At 48.4% G+C, this 21729-nt stretch overlaps 1 protein-coding gene across 1 annotated transcript in view; it reads left to right on the forward strand.

Annotated features, from left to right (window-relative positions):
• Window positions 1–21729, forward strand: part of MSH6 (mutS homolog 6) — a 142662-nt gene that overhangs the window by 12736 nt on the left and 108197 nt on the right. Inside the window, exon 2 of the mRNA XM_032653392.1 lies at window positions 2985–3111. The gene's annotated coding sequence lies outside the window, so the exon portion shown is untranslated. The remainder of the gene's footprint in view (window positions 1–2984; window positions 3112–21729) is intronic.

The raw sequence follows: 21729 nt of genomic DNA on the forward strand, positions 1-21729 counted from the left end.
GTGGCAGAGGAGAACCAGAGGCAGAGTGGCCCCCCAGGCAGAGAGCAGCATGAACAAAAGCTTGGAGGGCGGCAGCGTGGAGCTTCTACAGAGCTGACCGACAGGGAGTGGGATGGCAAGTGGAGGTGAAGCTGAACACATGAGCACTGGTGGGGGAGGACCCAAAAGGTCTCAGCTACCACCCAAAAGTATCAAAGTGTAAGGGGAGGGCTTCCCTGGTGGCGCAGTGGTTGAGAGTCCGCCTGCCGATGCAGGGGACGCGGGTTCGTGCCCCGGTCCGGGAGGATCCCACATGCCGCGGAGCGGCTGGGCCCGTGAGCCATGGCCGCTGAGCCTGCACGTCCGGAGCCTGTGCTCCGCAACGGGAGAGGCCCCAACAGTGAAAGGCCCGCGTACCGCAAAAAAAAAAAAAAAAAAAATAGTGTAAGGGGAGCCACTGAGGTTTTGTGTATTTTAAAGATCTCTCTGGGAACTTCTCTGGTGGTCCAGTGGTTAAGACTCTGTGCTTCCACCGCAGGTGCACAGGTTCAATCCCTGGTCAGGAAATTAAGATCCCGCATGCTGTGCAGTGTGGCCAAATATTAAAAAAAAAGAAAGAAAAGATCTCTCTGCTGCCGTGATGAACATGGACTTGAGAGGTACAGGCAGAGGGAGAACCAATAGCTCTTGAGGTGACTGCCTGGGTTTGGTGAGGCAGGGAGCAATCCAGGACAACTCCAGGGTCTGGTTTGGAACATGTGAGTAGAGACCAGTACTGTCTCTCTAGGTGGGGAGCGCAGAAGGGGGAAAAGCCAGTGGTAAGGGGTAGGGGAGGAGGGGAACTGCTGACTTCAGTTTGGGTACATTGTGGTTGAGTAGCCTGTGGGATATCCAGCTGGAATTGCCCAGCAGGCAACTGACTATAGGTCTTGAGCTCAGGACCAAGGACAGGTCTGGAGATGGAAATTTTGGAATCCTAAGAATCGAATGGGTAGGATGACCACCGTCATGGTTGGCCTGGGATGGTCCCTGCTCATGTCTATGTTGTAGCATATTTATTAATAGCTCCCCCTTTTACTTGCCTGGTCTGGACAGTAATTTATAAGGTCTCCCTGAAATGTTGAGACTGGTTGCTTCCTGTCTTCACCTGATACTCACCACTCCCTGGCTTGGCCTGACTCTGTGGGTGCTCTCTCCTGTATGTGATTAATTACTAGAGGTCTGTGTCCTCTATCCTTGGTTATTTCCCACCATGTTTCACATGCTACGTTTCGAGTAGACGGTGCCCAAGAAATATCTTAGCTCCACGCTGCCGCCCTCCAAGCCTTTGTTCGTGCTGCGCTCTGCCTGGGGGGCCACTCTGCCTCTGGGTCTCCTCTGCTACCAGCTGTGTCTTGTGGTTGAGAGATCCACAGGTCCCCATCTACTGAGGAGAGAGAGGGTGGGAGAGGTTCTGTGGGTTACCTTGCTGGAGGCTGGTGGATTGAGATGCCCCTTTGGTCCAAGCTCCTACTGGGTATGGAATTTAGGAAACATTGGAGAGGTGAGGAAACTCTTGAAACATTCCCACCTTGCTCCTTTCCCTCGCCCCCTGCTTGGGCTACGACAGCTGGAGTGCTGATAATACCCGTCCCCCAGATGCCTCCTCAGAAGCCCCGAGGGCAGCCAGCCCTGAATGAGTCCTTCTGGAGCCCACGTGATGGGCTGATGAGAGCCATGCCCTGGACAAGCCCTGTTCCCTCCATGTGGCCTTTGCTTTAGCCAGACAGCCCCCGAATGTATCCTGAATACTTTTGCCTTTGGGACCAGGAATGCCCTTTTCCCAGGCCCTCATGCCCCCCAGCCCATGTCTAACTGTTAAACTCTACCTACCCGGGACTTCCCTGGTTGTCCAGTAGGTAAGACTTCGTGCTCCCAGTGCAGGGGTCCCGGGTTTGATCCCTAGTCAGGGAACTAGATCCTGCATGCATGCCGACAACTAAGAGTCTGCATGCCGCAACTAAGAGTCTGCATGCCGCAACTAAGACCCGGTGTGACAAAAATAAATAAATGTTTTAAAAATAAAATCAAATCTACCTACCCTTTGGGGCTGACTCACATGTGTCCTGATGCCCCAGGAGACCGTCTTGGATCCGTCTCTGCTGGATGCAATGCTCACTTCGTCTGGAATGTCCCAGTGGCATCCGCTGCCTTCCTCATTGTTTCATCTGGGCTCTTGTCTTACTCCTTGGAAGTCAGGGTGGAGACACTTTTGCATTTTTGTATTTCTCTACAATGCCAAACATGGGAGTAATTACTTCATGATGTGTATGGAAAGTGTGTGAGTTCAATCGCTAGGAATTTAGTCTCCAGATAAGAGGGCACCGTTGAAGGTCATGAAGCAGGGAACAGAAGGATGAAAGCAGAATTTACATTTGTTCATTCATTCAACAAGTATTTCTTGACAACCTCTATGTACTAGACATTGTGGTACATAGTGGATTTAAAGAAATAACCCCTAGCTTCAAGGACCTCATTATTTAGATGTGAGAGGGAACAAGACAGATGTAAATAGTTACCAAACAATGCAATAAGTACCATAATAGTGACAAGACGGTGCATAGTGGAGTCGGGAAGTGCTTCACCAAAGAAGTAACATTTAAGCTGGGTCTTGAGGCATGCATAGGAGTTTGCCAGACATCAGGGGAAAGGGTACTGCTGATAGAGGGAATAATAAGGACAAAGTCACTGAGCCCCAGAAATGATTGTATAGGGGACTGAAAGAAATTCAGTGCAAGGGGTGAGGGGGAAACAAGCATGTCAGGGGAGGCAGGGAGATGGAGCAGGGGAGAAGGAAAGGGGCCTGCACTGAGGCAAAGGGCAGGGTTTTAAAGAGAGGTAAGTTGTGCTGACTGTAGCAGTGAGGAGAGTGGAAGACAGGTAGTTGTGAACACGCAGCTGCTCCCCATTGTCCACCTGGGGCTGCCCTGAACTCCTGGTCATGGCTGCTTTACTTTGGATTGTAGGTCCCTACAGGGAGCTGCCTGTCCCATACCCGAGTTGCCAGCAGCTGCTACAGATCCCGGTCACCTACTCTTCTGGTGAGAGAGACCTCGGCAGGACTGGTGGGCTGAACCCTCCACCAGCAAGGAGGTACGTGTGCCTCTAGGGAGTGGGCAGATGGCAAGGACTGCCCTCCCAGCTGGGCAGCCTCGCTGGGCTGGCAGTGCCCTTTCTAGTGTGCAGGAGATGGCAGGGGCCGGCAGGCCAATGTCCGCCCTCCCGGTGTCCACACTTGGCAACCCCACCTGTCTCCAGCCAACCGTGTCCTTACAGATGAAACTGGCAGAAGGAAGAAGCTGGGCTCCGAAACTGGATCCCTGAGTTTTTTTTTAAATCACAGCTTTGATGTTTCCTGTTCTGTTGGCTGACACCAGTAGTCCTTTTTTACTACCTCTTATATGCTTCCTACATACTCTTGGTCATCCCGGGTGCAGGACGGTCCCCTCCCCTGACCCCCAGCACTTACCCAGTCCCTGTTCCTCTCTGGTCTGTTTGGAGAGCAGGCTGGCCTTTCTGTCTTGTTGTGAATGTTTACACAAATGGAAAATGTCAGTTTAATCTGTAAAGAAGCTCAGGTGGGAAAGTTCCCAAAGCAAACATCCGAAGGTGCAGTGTGTTTTCCCTGAGGGTGGTCCACGGGGAGAAGCTGTTGCAGTGTCAACTCACAGCCTCACATTTATTCAGCACCCTCTGTGGGCAAGAGCCCCTGCCCTCCTGGAGATTCCAAAATAAATAGACAGATCACAGCCTGTTAAATCCCGAAGTCAATGTCACAGTGCTGTGCGAGCTCTCGGGCAGGCGCGACCGGCCCTGGGCGCAGGAAGAGAAGGTTTTGTGGAGGAAGGGCTCACTGTAAACTAGGCTGGGAACCGGGGTGGGAAATGGAGATGCTTCCAAGAGGAGGAGACGTGAGGAGTGGTGAGGGCATGTCAGGCTGGAGTAATGGTCTGACCAAAAAGCTGAAAGGAGAGCTCAGGGACATAGGTGGCAGGTCTGGAGGGTGTTGGACAGACTCAGAGAGCCTTGAATGTCTGTCCAGAGAGTTAGGCCCTTCTGTGTGCAGGAGAGGAAGTGAGGCATGTGAGTGGGCACTTACATCTAGTACTAGTCTTCCCGGTGGATATCTCTGCGGCCTGGACCCGTCTGAGTTTTAAAAGATGTTGATGCTTCTTACGTGTATCACTGGATGAACTCATTTCTAAAATCCCATTAGCTGTAAAATAACCATGTTTCTGAGGTAGGAGAGGATGTTGATGTAGTGAAGGAAAAACTTTTCCTCTACCCTTATAGGTTCAGTTTCCAGAGCCTGTTAATTAAAATGACAACAGACATTAACAGGAAGAAAATGTTTTATTTATGTGCATCTTGCATACATGTGGAAGTGCTCAGTGTTGAGTAACTCAAAAGGGTGGTTAGAATTGGGGGTTTATATACCTAATTTAGCAGAAGAATGGAAGGGAGAGAAAAGGCTCTCATGGGGAGAACAAATGGGTTTCTTTAAGAAAGACAAATGGGCTTTTTAGGAGAATAAATGGGAGATGAGAGAATCTGTGATAATGTTTGTCTGTACAGGTACGAGTGGACTTTACCTCTTCTTCAGGGCCGGAACTCCCCCAGAGAGAGTTAATAGATTGGCAAATTTTGGTATATTTCCTCTTGGTCTCTCTCTTAGAAGCAGACCCATCCCAAAGGGAGAATTCATGGCGGTCCTGATTTCTCAAAATTTCTGCTTTTAGTCAGATAGGGGAAGCTCTGAGAAGGCTTCTTTCTGCATCTGTCGAATCTCAACTGTCTACAGCTGAAAATAATCGTTATACCAATTCTGGGGTTCTGAGTTACTCCCCACGGTGAAATGGGTAACTTGCAGGAATTCCTGGCCAGTCGGAGCTAACTTTCACAACCAGAGGAAACCAGTGACTGAAGATTCATTCTCACTGTGTAGACCACTCATCTGAATCACTGGGGTTCAAAACAATCACAGTTTCAAAACAAAACTGATGCTGGGGAGTGGGGAGACTTTTTGGGGATTGAATGATCCAGATAATTGCAGCGGTGGTGATGCCCTCCCAGCATGCCCTGGGGCGGTGGGAGCACATTAGTCACGGGTTGGGGTGAGGAGAGGCGGTTGAGGAACAGGGAATAAATAAAAGCGGTGAGCAGTCTTGTCTCCAACAGGCCTGCAAGGGCGGGCTGTCGGTTGAGGGTGGCTGCCAGCCTCCCAGGCAGGGAGACATGAGTCACACCCTGAGGCACTGACCTGCCAGCACCCGGCCTCTCTAGGAGGAGGAGGGGGGAGGCAGGTGCTGGTGATTCCAGATGCCAGGCTTGGCCTCTTGCCGTAGCCTTGGGCTTGAGATCTTTGTCATCCCTCATCAGCAGCCTTTGCAAAGCTACGTGACTCACTGGCCTCTGTTCACAGTTCTTCTGCCGCTCTTTATCCTTAAACCATCAGAAGCTCTACTTCTGACCGTAAGAGCTAGAGCCACCCAGTCATTGTTCTGGTCATAAACACAGCATTCGTACCTTTGGAGCTGCCCCTTGGGACTATTCTCTCTTTGCGACGGTGGGGGCTGGTTTGTGAAGATGGGAGGGAGGAATGACTTGTGTTACTGTCTTCACAGCAGCCTGCTCTTCCCCAAGGTTTCAGTCTGCTCTCATTCCCTTCCCCTGTGTGACCCTTAGCCCATACAGGAGGTCTTCTGGCCAGAGAGGTGGTCTTTTCTAATGTTCTGAGAAGAACATCCAGGCCCTCACCCTGGAAAGGTAGCACCTGAAAAGCTGCTCGTTGCTGGCTGGCATTTCCAGACACCATGTCCTGCAAGAAGGGCCAGGACCGCTCCAGCTGAGGACAGACACGTCCCTCTGGGACCCACTTTCAAGGAGCCGGAGGCCAGAATCAGAGTCTCCTCCTGCCCTTCCCCATCTTCCTGGTACTGAGTACTAGAGTTAGTGCCCTTTTTTATCTCCACTCTTGTGTTCTGCGGCCTCCTGGGTCACAACCTCACCCCCGCCCAGCCCAGCCCCTTCTCCCTCACTTAGGTCTGTGCCTACCCCCTGCTCTATGCCTGGCCTCAGGTGGATCTAGAGCTTAGGACCAGTGTCACAGGCTTTAGCCTTGCTGGGGGCAGCCCGGGTGGGAGCTGAAGTTGGGAGTCTTCTGGCAACCTCGGCAGAGAAGGGCTGAAACTGAAGTAGCTGAAGGTCGATATTCTGCCCGTGTGAGGGATTTTTATTCCCAGGGATCCTGCTGGACCACTAGGGCGGCCTTGTTAGGCGAGCTGAAAGTTCATCTTTTTTTTCACAACTGGGTGTTTACAGTGTCTGTGTACTTGCCTTTTAAAAATGTCATCATCTAGACGAGTTTTATTTTATTTTATGTCCGGTCTTCCCTTTTATCTTTTTTTTTTTTTTTTTTTTTTTGTGGTACGCGGGCCTCTCACTGTTGTGGCCTCTCCCGTTGCGGAGCACAGGCTCCGGACGCGCAGGCCCAGCGGCCATGGGTCACGGGCCCAGCCGCTCCGCGGCATGTGGGATCCTCCCGGACCGGGGCACGAACCCGCGTCCCCTGCATCGGCAGGCGGACTCTCAACCACTGCGCCACCAGGGAAGCCCCCCTTTTATCTTTTAAGTGGGAAATGGAGAGCATGTGAGGGAGCAACTGAGAGGCTTGCTCCAAACAAGGGACACGAGATCCCTTCCCCCAGTTTGCCCCTGCACGTTCCTTCCACAGCTCCAGAGCAGAGCTCGTATTCCAGCCACAGATGGACCCCTTGACCTTGAACCAGGCAAGGCTGACAGCCCTGTGACAGGTGCGGCTACTGTGAACTAACACGGAGACATCTCAGAGCAGAGACCACCCTCCTTCTCAGAGCAGAGGAGAGCTGGAGGGAGACAGGATGCTTCACATCCACAGCTTCTGGTGTACTAAACACCCACATCTCCCCTGGGATAGGAAAAAGCCACCGTTTCACTGAGGGTGGACCCCTTGGTGAGCTGCCTCCATCCCAGCCTTGAGAGGATAATTGATAATTTGAGATTTTCGCTAGGGTTGATTGGAGATTCTCGCTATGCAATATGGCAGTCATAGCCATGTGAAGTTATTTAAACCTACATTTACATAAATCAAAGTTTAAAAATAAGTTCCTGTTGCACTAGCCACATTTCAAGTTCTCCATAGCCACATGTAGCCAGTGGCTACCTCATTGCACAGCACAGATACAGAACATTTCCGTCATCACGGAACGCTGTCTTGGAGAGTACTGCAGGCGTCTGGGAGAGATGCTTGACAAAATTGATCAAATCCCCTTTACATGGACCTGTCCATTCCATCGATGTTGCATACATGCTTCTTTGACCTTTTGGTGGACCCTCAGAGGCTTCATTGCCACTGTTGACTCCCCCAAGCTTCTTTCTCAACCCAGAGACCTGGCTGCCCTGGCCTTGTGAGGCCTCCGTTCTAGAAAGAGCAGGTAGCATGCCTCTGATACAGGCTGGCAAGGCAACCCCCAGGCATTCCCAGGATCAACTAACGACCTGACATGTACTGCCCAAATGAATACCACTCTGTGTCTGGCAGTGACAGTTCTCACTAGGCTGTCCTTCTGTCTCACTGCTAGTTAGTAACTGAATGGATGACGAAACCCGTCAGACACGCCCACGTCCGGGGATATTATTCCTGGTTCCTCAATGTCACCCCTCCCTTCCCCTAAGCATTACCATCTCCCCCAGTAAAAATGTCTGTTACTATCCTAGGTGCAGCCTGCCAAACTCCCGTATTAGAATTACTTGGTGGGAGGGGCTTGTTTAAAATGCAGATTTCTTGGCCCTGCACCAAGCCAATGGAATCAGGATCTCTGCAGGGAGGGGGCGTGGGTACTGAAACTGGGAACCACTGCCAGTGAGGAAGTAGCTCAGGAACCATCCTTGGAGTCCCTGGAAACTAGAAATCAACCCCCTTTGTATTCTGGGGTCTCTGGTACATTGCAGACCACACCACCCCAGGGGCTGAAAGCTGGATGGTGGGAGCTGCTGGTGGTAGTGGGATGACCGATGTTTCCCACGCCCTCTTGTTTCTCCCCCTGCCCGTCCCCCATGCACACACACAGGTGCACACACACAGGTGAGTATACACACGCATACTACTCGCGCATAAGGTCTGCTGGGTAACTAACAGACCTTAGGAAAATCCTGTTCCAGGCCCTGCCTGTGAGGCAGGAAGGAGTTCTGGGCCTTCTCTCACAGGCCCTACTGCGTTGGACCCCCAGGAACTGAGCCTTCAGGGCCTGCCTTGGAGAGACCTTCTTTCTTTTCTCTAAATCAGGGTTTCATGACCTTAGCCCTGCCCCACTTTGGTGAACATAAAACTACCTCTGGGATTCTAATGTGCCATTGTGTCCCCTCTTCTTGTCCCTCCAAAATATCCTGTAGTTTGTGTTATAAAAATAAGGTTTCCCCGTTGCTTCCCAAACATAAAATTATATGTACATAACACCTAACAGAGCATGAAGATACAGCTCATTACTGGTAAGAAAGTCACACCGCTAGAGCAGTTTCTCTAGCTTGAGTATGCTCCAGAATCCCTGTGGGGCTTGTTAAACCCATCGCCAGGCCCCGCCCCCAGAGGCTCGGATTCAGGAGGTCTGGGGTGGTGCCCAAGCATTTGCATTGCTAACAAGCTTCCAGGTGATCCGGCTGCTGGGTGGTGGAACCACACTTTGAGAAGCGCCGCTCTAGAAAGACTGTCCTCATACTCCCTCCCTTGAGACCAAGGAAAGGCCAAGCCTTTCTTTAAAACACTAGGATCATCATATGGTCTGGTCTTTCTCTGGTCTCCCTCCGTCTTCAGATTGGAGTGTCTAAAAGACGGATCAACCCTGGTCTCAATAACACTGATGGCCTTTCCGGGGGAGTCTTTGCAGTGTTATTAGACCAAGTCTCTGTCCCTGCACAGACTCCATCCGCATGGGGTAGCTGTGAAGAAAGGAAAGGAAGTGAGGAATGAAGAACACTTTCTTGCCAAAGTTATGCTGAGCACAGGTTTCCAAACACCACATCCAGGAGTCTGGGGTGTGTGTGGTATGGTGTGTGTGTGTGTGTGTGTGTGTGTGTGTGTGTGTGCGCGCGTGCGTGCACGCATGCGTGTGTGTACACACGTGTGCACACACATGTTTATTGTTCCTTATCTATAAGTTGTCATAACCACAGCAGAAAACTCACATGGTGAATCTGAACGGCACTGGTGGAGAATACAGGCCCCCTGTTCGAGCCAGGGCTTGGAACAATTGCTCTGCTTGTGTGTTTACTTGGGCCTTGGCATCTCAGCAGTGAAAAAGTTTGTGGAGTAAATGAGGAAAAGATGGAGAACTTTTCTGCTCTGTGTTTATAGGTTTTGGCTTTTCCCAAACAATGCATCTTGAGGTCTCGCTGTCAAGCAGGCAAGCAGCCCGCTGATGGTCTTGTTAGAAGTTTTCCACTATTTATTTTTTGCCCAGGGAAACAAGCTAGTTCTCTGCCACTGAGTCTGTCAGGCAGTAACAGAGTGCCTGAGCTCACTCCGTTGTTTACGGGGCTTTCTCTGAATCTCCAGCCCTTTCCCACAGATGGGAAAATCAATGGAAAATCCCTCGGCAGCAGCCCTGAGTGACCCACCTGTCCTCAGCTGTCCCCTAGTCCCTCTTTGTTTAGTGTCTCTCACATTGATCGACTAGTCTCTTTCCCCTCTGGGCTGCTCAGTCTCACCTTGGACATTTACACCCAGTTGAAGGAACTTTGAGAGGAGGACTTACATGCATGCCTTCCCAGGAAGGACACAGGGAACTCGGAGGATGTCATCTATAGGAGGGTCCTCGGGGGACACCACCTTGTCTTCAAATATCCAAGCAGCTACAAGGCAGAAACATCCTGATCTTGCTTCCTGCACTCCAAAGGGAAGTCCCAAGTTGTCAGTCAGGCTCTTTGCTGGGGTTTCCTGTCCCTTGGAGCTTTTCTCTCTCTCCCCCTCCCTCTCTAGGAAATCTCACTTCTTCTTAGAGCTTTAAATGTCGTCTGTAGGCTGATGACTCCCCAAAGTATATCCCTGGCCCAGATCACTTTTCAAAAATGTAAACTTATATATTCAACAGCTGACACACATCTCCACTTGATATCTCCCTGACATTTCCAACGTAAAGTGTGCAAAAGCGAACTCTTGATCGGCACCCCTAACCCAAATCTCGTCCTCCCACAGTTTTCCCCATCTCGGTAAATGGCACCAGCCTCCGCCTAGCTGTCAAGTCAGGGATCTGGGAGTCATTTTTGGCACTCCCTTCTCATTCATACGCCACATCCAATCCATCACCGAGTTCTGTTTATTCTCCCTCCAAAATGTGCACTGAGCTCCTCTACTTCTCCCACCTTCATCCCTACCACCCTCAGTCAGGCCTCCACTGCCTCTCATAGGGACTGCTACAGGCGTTCCAACTGGTCTTTCCTGCTTTCCCATCGCCTGCCTCTAATCAATCCACCCTCCCACACAACACCCAGGGAGACATCTGAAAACTCCACATCAGATCATGTCGTCCCCCAGCTTAAAACACTTCTGTGACATCCGAGGCAGTTAGAATAAAGCCCAGGCTCCTTCTAAGACCTGCAGGGCCCTGCGTGATCAGGCCCCACCTCCCCGTTCACCTCATCTGGTACTACCCTCTCCATCCCCAGGCACTTGAACCACGCTGACCTCTTATAGCTCCTCAAATGCACCAGGCTCTTTCCTGATCCCTCTGCTTTGGCTGGCCTTCCCCCAGGGTCTCCCGCTCCACTCCCCTCAATCTTTCAGTTCTCATCTTACACGCCACCTTTCCAAAGAAGCCATCTATTTTAGTTATCCATTGCTGCGTAACAAATCATCCTCAAACCTAGTAGCTTGAAATAACCGTCTTCTTATTTCTCACTGTGTGGTGAGGTGTCTCAGGTGTCTCAGGCTTAGTGGGGCGATCCCTGTGCTGGTCTTGCTTGGGGCTCTCTCTCTCTTTTTTTTTTTTTGCATGATGCAATCTCGTTTTTTTTTTGTTTGTTTTTTTGGTAAAGTCATAACACATTTATGTGCCAATGTGTATGCATATATACATATATATGCATTTATATATGCTTGTATATGATTACGTGTAAGTGGAGAAAAATACAGATGACACACTCTAGGTTGTTCACATATGTTAATTCAGAATAAGACTAAGTGGGAAAAGACTGTTTTTTTGTTTTAAAGAGGCCACGGTCACACAGCAGCTGGGGCTGAAACATTCAACATGGTTTCATTCACATGTCTGGCGCCTTGGCAGGAACATCTCAGCGGGCACACTGGGATGTCTGGGCCTCTCTATATCATCCCAGGGGTTTGCGCTCTCCATATGGTCTTTCCGGGGGAATGGCCAGGGTAATTTGGGCCTGGAATGATCCCCCTAAAAGCCTTTGTAGAATAGAGAGTGGTGGATATGTATATTTGTTAGTGTGACTAAATGGTTCCCAGGAATCATGGTGTCATATCGTAGAAAAGAGCAGGACTTTGGAGGCTAAAATTCAAATCCCACCTCTGATTCTTGCTTATTAATTAAGGCTCTTTTTGTTGCAGCAATAGAAATGGATTGTGGCTAGCTTAAGCCAAAAGGGGAATTTGTTGGAAGGATCACATGGCAGGGCTGACAACCACAACTCAGCTGTGTAGAAGTCAGTGGCCTATCTCCAGAGTGCAGCTACTAACCTGTCTCGACCTCAGTGATTCCTTATCTTTGTGTCTCTCATTCTTTAATTTCAAGTCTCATGTCTCTCAAGATTCTGCTTGACCCACTTTGGTTTCAGTATCACATTCCTGGTCAATCAATCATCTAGGGCCAGAGGACAGTCACATGGTACAGACAAGGCTGCTGGGGCCCCCTGAGAATGGGGTGCATGGCCAGAAAAGGAAATCAGTGGGAGGCAGTTGGGGACCCTAAGAGGGGTCAATGATGCTCGGTCAAGTTTCTGGTAAGCCTCGGTTTTCCTCACAAACAAGGTAGGATAATCTACTTCTCAAAACAATGTCCAGGAACTTCCTTGGCAGTCCAGTTTATTAAGACTCTGGGCTCCCAATGCAGGGGTTACGGGTTCAACCTCTGGTCAGGGAACTATGATCCCACATTCTGGGGATCATAAAAAAAAAAAAAAAGAAAAGAAAAAGAAAAAAATTAAAACAGGGACTTCCCTGGTGGTCCAGTGGTTAAGAATCCCCCTTCCAATGCAGGGGATGCAGGTCCAATCCCTGGTTGGGGAACTAAGATCCCACATACCGCGGGACAACTAAGCCCACACCACAAGTACTGAGCCCGTGCACTCGAAAGCCAGTGCGCCACAACTGGAGAGAAGTCCACACGCCATAACGAAGAGTACCACCGTGAAAGATCCTGCATGCCGCAATGAAGATCCCACGTGCCACAACTAAGACCCTATGCAGACAAAAAAAAGAAAGAAAGAAAGAAAAGAAATAATAAAATAAAATAAAGTAAATATTTTTTTAAAAAGAGCCTATGCATTCCTAATTGTAATGAATATCGCCTGTATCCTGCTCCACGTTGGCCTTACCGATTATAGACACTCCCACCACAGGGAATGGTGTCCCTAAGTCAGTGTTTTATCAAACTTTGTTTTTTTTTTTTTAATAATTCATTTGATGAAAACTGTTCTCTTAGGTAGTTTTGTTTTTTTTTTTAAATACATTTATTTATTTATTTTTGGCTACATTGGGTCCTCATTGCTGCGAACAGGCTTTCTCTAGTTGCAGCGAACAGGGGCTACTCTTCATTGCGGCGCGTGGGCTTCTCATTGGGGTGGCTTCTCTTGTTGCGGAGCATGGGCTCTAGGCGTGCAGGCTTCAGTAGTTGTGGCATGTGGGCTCAGTAGTTGTGGCTCATGAGCTTTAGAGCGCAGGCTCAGTAGTTGTGGCACACAGGCTTAGTTGCTCCACGGCATGTGGGATCTTTCCAGACCAGGGCTCTACCCTGTGTCCCCTGCATCGGTAGGCAGATTCTTAACCATTGCGCCACCAGGGAAGTCCCTCTTATGTAGTTTTTTTGTTTGTTTGTTTGTTTGTTTTGTGGTACGCGGGCCTCTCACTGCTGTGGCCTCTCCCGTTGCGGAGCACAGGCTCCGGACGCGCAGGCTTAGCGGCCATGGCTCACGGGCCCAGCCGCTCTACAGCATGTGGGATCCTCCCGGACTGGGGCACGAACCCGTGTCCCCTGCATCGGCAGGCAGACTTCCAACCACTGCGCCACCAGGGAAACCCCCTCTTATGTAGTTTTAATTTGCATTTCTGTTATCGTGAGTGAGTCTGAACATCTTTCAGAGAGACTCAGAAGCCAGCTGTATTGTCCTTTCCTTGGGTGGTTGGTGCACAATCTTTACGCATGTTTTTATTGGTTACTGTTCTTTTATTATTGTTATTAATTTTTATTTAGGACCTCTACAATGATGGAAATTAGCCCTAAATGAGTAGTAAATATTTTTTCCAACTTGTCACTTGACTTTTTAAAGATGGTTTTCGTATAGTTTTTATTATTATGTAGGCACATTTATGAGTCGTTTTTAGAGCTTTTTTGGTTTTGTCTTACACCAACAAAGGATTATTCAAAAATCTTTCCCTGTGGTTTCTTCTAGTATGTTTTTAACTTTTAGTTATTTGTACATTTCTATATTAGACACATTTGAAACTTATCCTGATCCAACTTCATTTTTTTCCCCAACTTCATTTATTGAATAATTCCTTTTCCCCCACTGGTTTGAAATGCTGCCTTTACTGTACACTGAATTTCTCCAAGTACTGGTGTCTATGTGTGGGGTTTCTGTTCTGGCCCATGGGTCTGCTGCAAGCACTCTCTGGAGACACAGCTGGAGAGAGCCCTCTCTTGTTTCTCACCTGTGTCTCTGGCCCCTCCTTCTCTGCCTGCTTTTCTGGCTCTTCCTTCTCTCCCCTCCTCTGTTTCATGGCACCCATCCTGTGCTATCCTAGTACATTTTCCCTTCTCTCTGCCAAACAGATCTCATCTAGCTTCACAGCTTTAAGTATCAGCTGTGCATTGATGGTATATGGCGTTATTTCTCTGGCCCAGATCTCTCCTCTAAACTCCAGACCCATGTAGCCAGCTGTCTCCTCAGTCTCCACTTGGAGGCTTCATCTGAATTTCAAACTTAACATTTCTGAATTCAAGGTCCTTATCTTTCCCAGAACCTTCTTCTCCCACAACGTTTCCCACTCAAGAAACAGCAGCTCCATTTTTTCTATAACTCAAGTCAAAAATCTTCAAGTCTTGACTTCTCTCTTCTCTACATCCACTCTATCAAGACCTGTCAGCTCCAGAATCCAATCAGCTCCCACCACCTCCAGCACTGCCCATCATCCCTCACCTGAGTTATGGCAATGGCTTCCTCACCAATCTTTCTATGACAGCCCTGATTCCACCCTGCTCTCCAAGACTATTCTCCCTTCAGCAGCCAGAGTGATCCTTTTAAAATGTAGTCATATCCTGTTCTCTGCTCATAACTTTCCAGTGGCTCCCAAAGTCCCACAGAAGTCTCCGAGATCCACCTAATCTGGCCTCCAGCTACCTCTCAGAATTTTATTCTCTTCTGTGCACCCACCTGCTTGCTGAACTCAAGCCACACTGGTCCCCCTTCTGTTCCTTGGCTAAACCAAGAGGACTCCTGCCTCAGGGCCTTACCACATGCTGTTTCCTCTACTTACAATGCTCTTTCTCCAGCTATACCTGAGGCTCTCTCCTTCACCTCCTCCATGTCTGTACTCAAATGCCACCTTCTTGGAAGGTCTTCCCTGACATCTTTATATAAAACAGAAATCCTACCCTGTACCCTGACTTTCTATTCTCTTACCCTGTACTTACCAACCTTGAAATATTATATACTTGTTTGTGCGTCCATTTATTGTCTATCTACTCTTGCCAGCACGAAAGCCCCTGCGAGGGCAGAAACTTATTTTCTTTTCTGACACTCTTTTGCATCTAGAAGGGGCATATACTAAGTACTCCATAGATACTTGTTGACTAAAATAATGAATGAATGAATCTGTTATGCTCTAGTAGAACATTTTATTTATTGTTGCTTTATAATACCTATTTTTCATTTAATCCAAGATGCCATTGATTGTAAAGTCCACCACTAATTTACGTACTGCTGTCAAACCATAACACAATGCTTTCTTACCACTTAAAACTTTAATTTATACTTATGGAAAGAGCACTTTTAGACTTACGTGGACACAGAAGTTTATCATATATCACACTTGGACATGTATAAGAAAGAAAATTTGTATGAGCGAAATAAACTGACTAAAAGTGGTTCTAAAAGGTCTTCACATTCATATTTTGATTCTGACCATTGATGTCCTTGTTTTTCCAACCAATATTGTCCTCTGTGCCTCCAAGAGTCCCACTTTGATGATGCGGCATTTCTTAAAAGAATACCCCACTACTGTCTCCAGGATTTTCTTCCAAGTCGCTGACAATCTTGGCCAGTGTTTTTGTGTATGGACAGGTGATAACAGTTACCTCCTGACTGTACCTCAATGAGACACCTCAATTTCAGAGATGTTAAATTGTAAAAACAACAACAAACAGAGAGCAGAATCAATGAATTATGGTACTTATCTAGTAGGACTAATTCCCCCACTTCCTCTTCTTGTCCAACTTTTTTTCTAAGTATTCTCATTTTTTCTTTATGAGTAAAGTTAGGAAATCTTATTTATACAAATAAATGACAATATGACAAATAAATGATAATAGCACAAACAGAACCAGATCTAATAACTTGGTTAATTATTTTATGCATTGGTTGTAAGGACCGTTTGTATTAGAGTGGAATCAACACATACTGGGTAGTCACTCCCACCCCATGTTCTTGGCAGACACTGCCAATTCATCAAGGTTCTATTTTTCATGGATCCCAGAGGAGGCCTTAAAGTCCTTTTCAACAAAGCATTCCAGGCAGCCGTTAGCAGTTGATTAGAGTCTGTACATAGATTAAGTTCCTGTCAAGCCAACAGTCACCCAGGGCATGTGGAGGTGAAAGGGCAAAAAAGTCTAAATCTGTTATCATTTCTTCAACAAGACAAGATATGCATTCTAAATACCACTACCTCTCCTTTGGGAAAAATTGTGTCCCTGGATGAGTTGAAGGCTATTTAAAGACTTCCGCGTTGCACCTCCAGGCTAGCTGAGTTCAGAGCCCCAGATCGGACCACCCATGAATGGAGTTTTATAAGACTGCCTTGGGCAAATCTGACAGGCCAGCAGCTACGTTTAGTTTTGAAGGGTTCTCTTTTCCCACCCTAAGGTATTGGGCAGTTTCCACCTAGGATCCCTAATTCATACTCAGGAGTAAATCACTGCTAGCCCCGGGGGACCAACACCTTGGTCTAAGTTGTGTTTTTGAATCACCTGGGCATCCTGCTACAATACAGGCTCTGGCTGGGTGGGCCTGGGGTTGGGCTGGGAGATGCTGGTTAGCTCAGGCTGCCGTAACAGAACACCACAGACTGAGCGGCTCAAACAACAGAAATTTATTTCTTACGGTTCTGGGGGCTAAGGAGTCCAAGTTCAAGGTGCCAGCAAGGTAGGTTTCATTCTGAGGCCCCTTCTCTGTGCTTGTATGCTGCCACCATCTCGCCGTGGTGTGCTCACATGACCCCTTCCTGTGAGCGCAGAGAGGGAGCGCTCTGGTGTCCCTTCTGATAAGGACAATAATCCTACTGAATCAGGCTCCACCCTTATGTCCTCATTTAACCTTTTTTTTTTTTTGGCCTCACTGCGCTTGGTATGCTAGATCTTCGTTCCCCGACCAGGATTCGAACCCACGCCCCCTGCAGTGGAAGTGCAGAGTCTTAACCACTGGACCACCAGGGAAGTCCCTGTCCTCATTTAACCTTAATCACTTCCTTAGAGGTCCCACCTTCAAAGAAAGCCTGAGGATTAGGGCTTCAGCATATGAATTTTAGGGGGACACACTCACTGGGTCCATAGCACTAAGGATCAGAACACTCAGGGGGAAACGTCCTACTTTGTCGGGTCACCATGGAAAGCAAGTATGCCCCTGACACCTACACAGGCCTGACCTCAACACCTGAGATCATCAAGCTGAAGGATTTATTAGTGACTAAATCCAGCAATACTGTGTTGCTGGCAGGAAAAAATCCATTGTCTAATTATGAACCTCCACATCCCAGAATTGTGGGGCGAAGACCTTTTTTCAACTCCTTTTAACAGAGCTTCTCTCTGTGGCAATTCCAGCCAATTAAGCCTACTCTGCAGGTCCCAGGCAGAGAGGGCTCTGTGTATGGGCTATATTTAGTGCCCAGGTGGCAGATGGACATCTGCCACGCTGAGCCCAGCAGCGTCAGGATGGCTCCCGGGGCTTGTGTGGCAACACAGAGGCTCCCCATGCCTGTGTTAACCCAGGCCTCCCGCCCAGCCCCGAATGGCTTCAGAAAAGCTGACTTAGGTGGCACAGTACCTCTTTATGGGCACCATGCCCTGGACCTGCTGGCTTTTTTTTTTTTTTTTTTTGGCTGCATTGGGTCTTTGTTGCTGCACACGGGCTTTCTCTAGTTGCAGCGAGCGGGGGCTACTCTTTGTTGCGGTGCGTGGGCTTCTCGTTGCAGTGGCTTGTCTTGTTGTGGAGCACGGGCTTAGTTGCTCCACGGCATGTGGGATCTTCGAGGACCAGGACTCGAACCCGTGTCCCCTGCATTGGCAGGTGGATTCTTAGCCACTGAGCCACCAGGGAAGTCCCAGGCCTGCTGGCTTTTTAAGGGCCCCTAGAAAATATTTGAAACCTGAGTTTAAAGTGCATTAGTTCCAAGACACAGAAGTTTCTAATTTGAAATCAGTAAATGTTAATTAAACGCCCAGAAAATGTCAATGGTTACCTACAGTTCAACACTACTGTCATATAAATGGCTAATAAATAAGTAGCTATATTATTGTATAATGTATTTATATTTGATAATAAGAACAATAAGGATAATTGATTTTAAAAAGCTGAAAAGTATTAAAGTCCTTTCAAATTTTCTAGAGCAAAGAGATATTTAGAATGGGGTATGGGTGCCTTTTAATGTTTGCTATGATGTGGGAGGTCCCCTAAGGTCAGCGGGCCCAGGGCCTGGCCCAGGTGTGTCCTCTAATGACCAAGAGGACCCTGACATTTGGGCAAAGCTGGATTCCGAGCCCACCTGTTGCCATGTTTCTGAGGTTGCTTAGCTTGGCCCAGTTTGATCTGGGCATCACCCAGGCCCCAACACTCTACAGTGAGTTTCTCATGGTGTCATCCAGGAACCACCTGCAACATTTGGGGCACTTGTTAAAATTGCAGTTTCCTGGGCCTCAGGACCTATTGGATCAGATTATCTGAGCAAGGGCCCCAGGAAGCTGTACTTTGAACCAGCTCCCAGGTGATTCTGATATATGGTAAACTATAAGAACCAGAGCTCGATAAGGCCGGCTTCCTGTTTGACAAAGAGCTGAGCAGAGCTGGTGAGAAGCAGGTCTCAGGATATGCGCCAGGACTCTCTGAGGTTCATGGCAGACAACTGGGGCCAGAGCCAGGACCCAGGGAAGAGGTCTAGGACTGGAAGGGACTTCAGGTAAGACCAATAGACTGGGACTTGTGCCCCTTCTGGCTCCCGAATTCTCCCACTTGCCCCAAGCCAGCCTGCAAAGCTCAGGGCTCAGAGCTCAGGCCCTAGCAGGAGCTCTTTGGGGCTGGATCAAAGGGAAAGGTGGGAGGAGGACCGACATGTACTCATTTATTCAGTGTACATTCATTCATCCAATATTAATTGAGCACCTGTTCTGTACCAGACACTGGACTAGGCCCTGGCCATACAACAATGAACAAAACTGGATATTGTTATCTGCCTTGTGGGGCACACAGATCTGGCACAGCTGCTGGGCATATCTAACAGGGCTACTTGGGCCTGGCAAGAGCTGCTGGGAAGTGAAAATGAGATCATGTGCCAGAGGAAGGTGTCCCATTTTATTCCAGGTAGGAAAGGGCTCCAGCCAAGGCAGCCTCTGTGGAATGTCAGCTGAGGGATATTAACCACTCAACCTGTAAGTCTTAACACCTGCCTTTCCCCTTCTTCCATCCACCTCCAGTTCCTATCCGTTCTACCTTCAAAATATCTCTTGCAACTGTCCACTTGTCTTCATTCCCTCTGCCACTGTCCCACCCCAAGCCACTGTCCTCTCCCTCCAGGGTGATGGCAGGAGCCACTGATCATTGTCATTATTCTTTTTTTTTTTTAATTTTATTTTTTGATTGATTGATTTTTGGCTGCATTGGGTCTTCGTTGCTGTGTGCGGGCTTTCTCTAGTCGCGGAGAGCGGGGGCTACACTTCATTGCAGTGCATGGGCTTCTTATTGCTGTAGCTTCTCTTGTTGCAGAGCACGGGTGCACGGGCTTCATTAGTTGCAGCACGCAGGCTCAGTAGCTGTGGCTCGCGGGCTCTAGAGTGCAGGTTCAGTAGTTGTGACTCACGGGGTTAGTTTCTCTGCAGCATGTGGGCTCTTCCCTGACCAGGGATCGAAGCTGTGTCCCCTGCATTGGCAGGCGGATTCTTAACCACTGCGCCACCAGGGAAGTCCCGTCATTACACAACTCTTAACCATCTCCAAAACATTATCCTCATAACTTCCTCCCAATGATGTGGATCCCCTGCTTGTAGGCCCTCCGGTGACTGCCCAGTGCACTTAGAATAAAATCCAAGCTACCTAACATGATTCATAGAACTCCCGATGGGTGGCCCCAGGCTTCCTCATCAGCCTTGTCGCATGCCGATGTTCCCCTGGCTGTCTCTGCTTCCCACCAAAGTCTTTCGGCTCCGAGGACACTCATACACCTGGAATGCCTTTCCCTGCTTCCTTTCCTGTGGCCTGAGTGATTGCTATTCATCCTTTAGGCTTCTACTTAAACATCACTTCCACAGAGAAGCCTTCCTTGACTACTCCCCACCCTCAGTGTAAATGTGGTCCCCCTGTCCATTTTACCTTTCCTTTGTATTCATAGCATGTTCGTAGTAATTGCATATTTTCTTGTGATTATTTAATGACTGAGTCATAAGCTCCTCTAGGTGGAAAGCTGATCTATTTTGCCCCTTTTGGTACACACAGTACCTAGCACATTGGTACTCAATAAATATTTGTTGAGTGAGTGAATGAATGAACAAGTACATCCTCATGCTGTGCTTGTTCCAAAGTGTCCATCTTTGTGGCAAGAGTCATGGGAAATGCAAGGAGGAGGAACAAGTCACAGTCCCTGCATTTTGATAGATTTGAGAAGATATTTCACGAACAAGACATTTCTATTCATTATCAGTTACTGAATAACAAATTACCCCAAAACTTAGCGACTTAAAACAATAAACATTTATAATCTCACACTGTTTCAGTAGGTCAGGTATTTGGAAGCAGTTCACTTGGGTGGTTCTGGCTCTGGGTCTCTCATGAGGTTTCAGTCAACATGTCGGCCAAGGCCACAGTCATCTGAAGGCTTGACTGGGACAGGAAGATCCACTTCCAAGGTGGCTCACTCACATGCCTGCCATTAGTACTGGTTGTTGCCTAGTAACCTCAGCTCATCACCACATGAACCTTTTCACAGGGCTGCTTAAGCATCCTCCTGACCCTGACATGGTGGTTGAATTCCTCCAGAGTAGGTGATCTAAGAGAGCACAAGCCAGAACACTGTCATTTCTGCCACATCCTATTGGCTACACAGGTCAGCTCTACTCATGGAAGGAGAAGACTGCACAGGAGTTGAGGATCACTGGGGGCCATTGGAGAGGCCAGCTACCAAGTCCTGAAGTGTGGTCCCCTGCATTTAAGTGTGAATTCAGAGAAGGGAACAATCTCTGTGATAACTAGATTTGGTTTGATGAAAGAGGTTGATTCACTCTGTATCGTGAAGGATGACTAGCCACTGGAGAGCCCTCCATGAATGGAGGGAAGGCAGGCCAGGTGGGAGCACAGCACGAGCAAAGGCACTGAGGCAGGGAACGGGCATCATTGTTAGAGAGTGGTCTGGCTGGAGCAGAGTGTGTGTGTAGTGAAGTAGAGGTAATAAGACAAAGTAGCTGGGTGACATTGAATTAAAGAGCCTTTGGATGGTTGTAAATAGGGAACACTGTGGAGTGCTGTGATCACTGACTATGCTGACCCAGAGCTTTAGGAAGCATCACTGAAGGTCAGCTTGGTCTGGGGAGAGACTAAAGCAGACACAGCCTTGGCCCGGTGAGAACCTGAATTAAGTTATTGGCATTAGGAGAAAAAAAGGAGGCAGAATTTTAAGTATTATTACAAAGAAAGAATCAACGCTACCCAGAAAGCCCGGGAAATGGAGGATGAGGTAAGGAGATGGGTCTGGACCTCAATTTCTCCTTGTACACAATGGGGCTGGGGGTGTGTGTTAGCACTTGCTCCACCCATCTGCCAGGGCTGAGGTGAGTATCATGTGATATGATGGATATGAAACTACTTTGATAGGAGAGAGGTTGTAGACACTGAAGGGATTACGATTGTAGGAACAGTTCGCATGGTGAGCAGTGTTTATTTTCGGTCAGAGGGAGGTAAGGTTGGGAAAAGAATAGGGACTATTTGGGGCCATGTCTGTCCAGCAAGCCATCCCTCTATCCTTTC

This window comes from Phocoena sinus, chromosome 13 (genome assembly GCF_008692025.1).
Source record: "Phocoena sinus isolate mPhoSin1 chromosome 13, mPhoSin1.pri, whole genome shotgun sequence".
Lineage (NCBI taxonomy): Eukaryota > Metazoa > Chordata > Mammalia > Artiodactyla > Phocoenidae > Phocoena > Phocoena sinus.